Here is a 6,083-nt window from a genome sequence, read left to right as displayed (position 1 = left end):
AAACTATACAGCTCTAAATCTAGATTCGCTTAATACAGACCCATCATTGAAGGAACAAACTCTTTAAATCAGTGTTACCTTTACGGGGGGGGTGGGGGGGGGGGCCTAATAGGAGCAGCCCAAACTGTCTAATGAAATAGTGTATGATAGAAAAAACTGTATATAGTTGAGCTGTAGGTTAATGTGACTTACAGTGCAAAACACTTTGAGTGGTTAAGAAAAATCACTTAATAAACAGACCTCAATCCCTTTAACATTATTCCTTTCATGCTCAGAGAGGAAACAAGCTCTACTGTACCAGCTTGTTGTTCCACTGTTCCTCTTGGTAACAGACCTCGGTCAATAACATATTAACTTAAACCAGAACTTCCTCCTCTGTGGGGCCACACGGCAAAAAGTGGCCCCATTCTCTCCTGCCGGAGTCTAACTGTTCACAGGTGACTCCGTGGGGGGATTAAAACACAAACCACCTCTCTGTTACATCCAAACCCCCCGAACTTGTCGTCACCGTTTCCTCTCCCGGCAGCGAATTCCATAATGGAAACGGGGCAAGTTCTTTACCTTTTGTCATCTGGTCATTTTCAGCGGGAGCTGTGGCACAAGTGGAAAACAGTAGCTAATCACCACCAGGCCCTGTCCCTGCCCCCCCACCCCTCCCTGGATACAGACAAGACAGACTTTCCACAGGGGGAGACACACACACAGTCTTCTTGTAATTTACCAAACACCGGCCCAGCCAGCATCGATGTGTGTGTTTTCAACAAATCCCCTTGTTGTCATGACTCTGGTGGGTTTTCTTTGGGCTTTCCGGCCTCAGGTGAGTCTGAGCCTGAAGAGACAGATCTCTCACTCAGTCATGGTATTGCAGTTAACACTACAACATATCCTATAGCTATCCTCCCTGCAGATGTACTGGGAAATACAAATACCACGATGTAAAACTACTCCACTAAACTTAAAAGCATTTACGACGTCCAAAGTACTTGTTCTAAACAAAAAAATGTCATATGTGACTGATGAATTATTATAAAATATGATGTTATTTATTGGATTGTTAATGCTGATGCCTAAGGGACATAGTTTTGCTGCTTTAACTACTTTATGTTTAAAAATAACTGTTTTTAAATAGGACCTGCACCCTGATCTGTGGAGTTTAACATGGAAATGAAAAATAAAGCTGAATCTGAATCTATGGCTCGAGATAATGAACTGATTGACATCCCCCCACTGCTCCTTGTTGAGATGCAGCAGGTCACGGACACCATATCCATGTGCAATATCCTCTCTCTCTGCTGTTTAACCTACTTCTGTAAATGTGATACAAGGGCCCTCACATCAGGGGACCCACCGCATTCTGAACTTCCATAAACCCAGGGTTTACTGTCTGCTCTCTGGGTCACTAGCAGGGGCCTCGGCCTGCAGCCCCCCCCCCCCCCCCCCCCCCCCCTCTCTCTCCCAATGCAGCTGAAATAGCAACGGTCTCCTTCGCTCCCAAACTCCCAGGAGGGATGCTCAGCTGAAAACATTCATTCATCTGCTATAGAATTAATGCTGCTCTACATTGAGAAGTGGCGAGAGAGAGAGTGTGTGTGCACGTGTTAGTGTGTGTGTGTGTTTGTGTGTTTGTGTTTGAGTTTGACAGTAACAGAGTAAGAGGTGAGGCAGCAAAAGATTGACAGGGTCCATATGCATGTACTTGACAGGACTAGTGAGTACTGACAGTCGGTGTGTGTGTTTGTGTGTGTGTGTGTGTGTGTGTGTGTGTGTGTGTGTGTGTGTGCGTGTGTGTGTGTCTGTGCCTTCAAAACATAAACAGGTGAGGCAATCCATAAAACATGTAATTATTTCAAACACTCAAACTTACTTTTATTGACCCGAGATATGAACTGACATCTTATTACATTAAGGTTGCGACTGAACTAAACTGACTGATCGGGGAAATGAAATTATGTGGATAAAATAAATATTTACAAACTGCACAGGGACTCCAGTGATTTACAATGTGGTTATTTAGGTCAGGCCATCTGTAACACACGACACAATCTCTGATTAATGTTTATTACAGTGCCTGGCACAGAATTAACACTATTTTGCGCCCGCAGAGGAGCAATATAAATGGTTTCATGCTTTGGCTTCTGTTGTCATCCATTCTTTTTTATTGAATCTATTGTTTTCTACTACTTCCTGCTGTGCCGTCCGCCTTAATATTTCATATTTATCCTTTCTGTTATTACCACTTCCTACCTGTGTGTGTTTCTGTCTCTGCACACACACACACACTCTTTCCCCTTTCTCTTGTTCTCTCTCTCTCTCTCTCTCTCTTACACACACACACAAACCACACACATCACTTTGCATTCCTAAGCTTGTCCTCCCCTCTCTCTGTTGTCTCCCCCTTGTTCTCTCTATCTCACCCACACACACAGTCAGTGTTGAGCCACGGGTCCAGACGCGGCCTCCTCCATTCCGCATGTGGTCTTGCGAGGAACCCCGTGAACCCTGCCGAATGCACGAGCGCTGCCAGACCCGATGCATCCACACACAACAGTAGCCTCTGGACACAACAGCGAGCCACACAAACGCACAACCGCAGAACACTTTTGGTTGGCCCGTGTTGTCTGGCACGCTGCTCCCTCATGGTTCTGGATGAGCTGCGTTGAGGCCGGGGCGTTGGAATGGCGTTGGGGTGAGAACGGGGGGTAAGGAGCATCAAGGTCATTTGGCAGACGTCGTGCATCAGTGCTTACTGACATTATCAGCAGTGTTCAGCAGAAGGCCGCCTCACACACGCACACGCACACACACACACACACACACACACATCTCAGGTAAGTCTGGGCTTAGTTTGTCTGCCTCCACCCCCTTGTGGTGATCAGATGTCAGTGCACCGGTGAGCAATAGCTTTTATGTTGTAAGTTCTGTTATTAACACACTGCTAATTAAGAAAACACATGCAAATAGAAAAAACACGTGAAAATTAACATAATCAAACATCAAGAGCAGTTCTAAAAAATGTGGTTACATTTTAGTATTGTTTTGATGGTAGATATTGTTAATGTGTGTGTTTGTGTGTCAATTTATGTGTTTTTTCTATGTGTGATTTCTTTTTTGAATATTACTGTAATATCAGGCTTTTTGTCAGGGAAATTGGCTAATTCTTCACATAACCACCAGGTGTCACTGTCCTTTAACTAACATATAGCATGCTGTGGCTCTCAGACAAAGTGCATCTCTTAGTGCACTGGTTCAGGTTGAAAAAAAGCTAAATATTACTTCATGTTGACAAACCGAAATGATTCTAATCAACCACGAAGGAGGAATCTGACCGAGACACTTTATTTCTCTCCCAGTGTCTTACAGTAAGATGTCGACTAAACAGAAAATGCTAAATTTCCTGTAAATGGATCCTATTGAGACAGATGAGGGGGGGAGTTGAGGGAATTGTGGGTACCCAGAACCCCCCCCCCCCCCCCCCCTTGTTGGATGTCAGATTGAGTTTTCCCGCTTGTGTTGAGGGTTCCAGAGAAATGCTGCTTGTGGTTGTGCAAAACCACGACATTTCACAACAAAGCCAAAATGCAGCCGCGGCTAATGTCACCTGATATCGTCCCCTGGGAGGGATGCAACAATCTGGCATTTTGTTGGATCTGATGTGTGGTTTGGTTCACCGACATTCAAAAGGCTTGTTTTAAGCAACTGAGATACTAATAGAGCACGTGAACTTCTCGTGTATGCACATGATGTCCCATTACAAGGAATTATATAATACTACGATACATCATAAGAGCAAAGAGGTTAAAGCCAGCTCCAGCATCGGAGCCTCGGTGAGGTTGCTGATAAAGAGCGTTGGGAGTGAAGGAGGAAAGCCCATCTGATTACGCAGCACTTTCCCAGCACTCTGCCTCGGAGAGGACATTGACTTTGGCCCAAGTCTCGCTGCTGCAGAATGTCGCTCGCCTGAAGTTCCTGCGAGGCCCCGCGTGGAGGCTGGTGGGGCCCCGTCCAAGACAAAGACCGCAGTAGGGTACGGGGGACAGACATGGGACACCTTGCATTAGTTTGTTCTTAGCGAGGGTTAAGTCCTGTCTGTCCCAGGGTCGGACATTTGGGTTTGACAACATGTGACACCGTTTAATGTCACACGAGAGGTGAATACAGACTATACAGTTTCATGACAGACGACACCAGCCTATGTCATCTGTCATAAAATGGAATATATATATACTGAGGTGTGCCAGATATGCTTTATTTATATTTAACTGGACCGTGTGAGGAGCTTACTTCGCCAAGGAAAAGTCACTAGACGAGAAAAGTGTGCATAACATAAGCCATTCAGCTCAAAGTGAAACGGCGTCTCGTTTCATTCCAGCTGATCGCATGAAACATCAGCGCTTGTTTACGTGTGGCGAGCATAGGGAGGACATGTCGATTCGACCATGAAAACCAGGGAGGATTGAAACATTTCCCCACAGTGTCACGTCAGGGTGACACTGTCCTAAACAAACAGCATCAGAGACCAAAATAGGCACCTGAGACACCGCAGAGTGATTTGTGTGCCCGTGCAGCTAGTTTTTTTTTACTCCTTGTTTGAAGTAAGGGGTAACTCCAACAAGACAGTGCAAAAAAAAAAAAAAAAACGTGCCCCGTAGTTAACTCTGCTGCCCTGAGAGATTGATGGTAGGGTTACAAACAGCATGCTAAAGAGTTGTAACATGTACATGCCAACGTTTGAGGAGATCCCAAAACATGCATCAGGGCGCTGACATCAGGGAAACACATATGTCAACAGGGTCCCACCTGACAGCCCGACAGTTTTCTCCGGACTGAACATAATATGTGAGGAAAGCTTGCAAATGATCCGATGAGGATTATGGTGCAGATAGTCGTAGACACTAGTGGTTTTCAGAAGAAATCTAGAATCTAGACATTTTCTGGAGTTTACCTTTCAGCTCTGAAGAAGAGTCCGGGACAGACACGTTCACAACAACAGGAGAATGTCAGGGTTGAGCACACAGGAGGAGGGACATGGCGTGTTAGCGACCAACTCGCTCGTTTAAATCTGTCTAAAACTCCTGACTTTTCAGTTTTGTCCGAACCAAAACAAGAAAGGTGTGAACGGTGCCTCGGGTCAGAGTCCAGAGCAACAGACGAAACTTTAGTCCGACTAAAAGAGGTGGTCTCGATCCGATTCAATCAGATCCATGGTTTAGATCATTTGCAGTGTGAACACTTGGGATAGTTTGCACATTCGGACCGGTTGCAGGAAGTTGAGACAGCCTTGAAAAATAGAACAAGATCATTTTGCTGGAAGTAAAATCATAATTATACCTCGGTTAATCAACAACGTGATACATTTTCTCCATTCAAACAATGAGATCCCTTTTTTCAGGGCACTTTATTCAAAAAGAATAACTGACACAATATCAGAATTGTCTGAGGGCAGAGCGAGGCTTGGATCGGCCACAGGCTGCAGATCCAAAGGAAGAGCTACAAGAGGAGCAAAGTAAACATGAGCTGTTGTGCGGGGGTCAAAAGAAAAAGGAAAAAAAGGACAGTGAATAAAGAAGAAGCCTCCTCGGGGCACGGAGGATCCGAGATTTCAACCCAAGTCAGAGAGGGCACGGAGGTCACAGAGTACACAGCGAAGAGGAGAAGAAAGATTTTCTGTTGCTGCACAACAAACCTCCAGAACAAAACCAAGCTCCCTCCACTGAAGATTGATCTGTTTCCCTCAGTATTGTACCCACTCAAAATCAAACTCCTTTACTTCGCACCATTATTGAAGTTGGAAAGCACTTTGGGAACCGACTCCCCCAAACTCACCCACATCCTGCCGGTGATCTATCACCCCAGCATGGTCCCTGTGAAGCCTCCGTCCTCTGTCCAAAGGAAACCACCTTCACACCTCGGGGATGGAGATGAAACTGTTGTAGCAATAACAGTTCATCTGACGGGTCAGTAACTCACATGTGTTATTAGGAAAAGCAGCGCACCTTCCGAGATGCGTCACCGAGGCCTCGCTAGCCGTTGGCACACACGAGGAGCAAGAGCAGATTATAAAAGCTTCAGTGTTTTGTGGTCGA

This window comes from Pleuronectes platessa, chromosome 20, assembly GCF_947347685.1.
Source record: "Pleuronectes platessa chromosome 20, fPlePla1.1, whole genome shotgun sequence".
NCBI lineage: Eukaryota > Metazoa > Chordata > Actinopteri > Pleuronectiformes > Pleuronectidae > Pleuronectes > Pleuronectes platessa.
Note: the sequence above shows the minus strand (reverse complement) of the source record.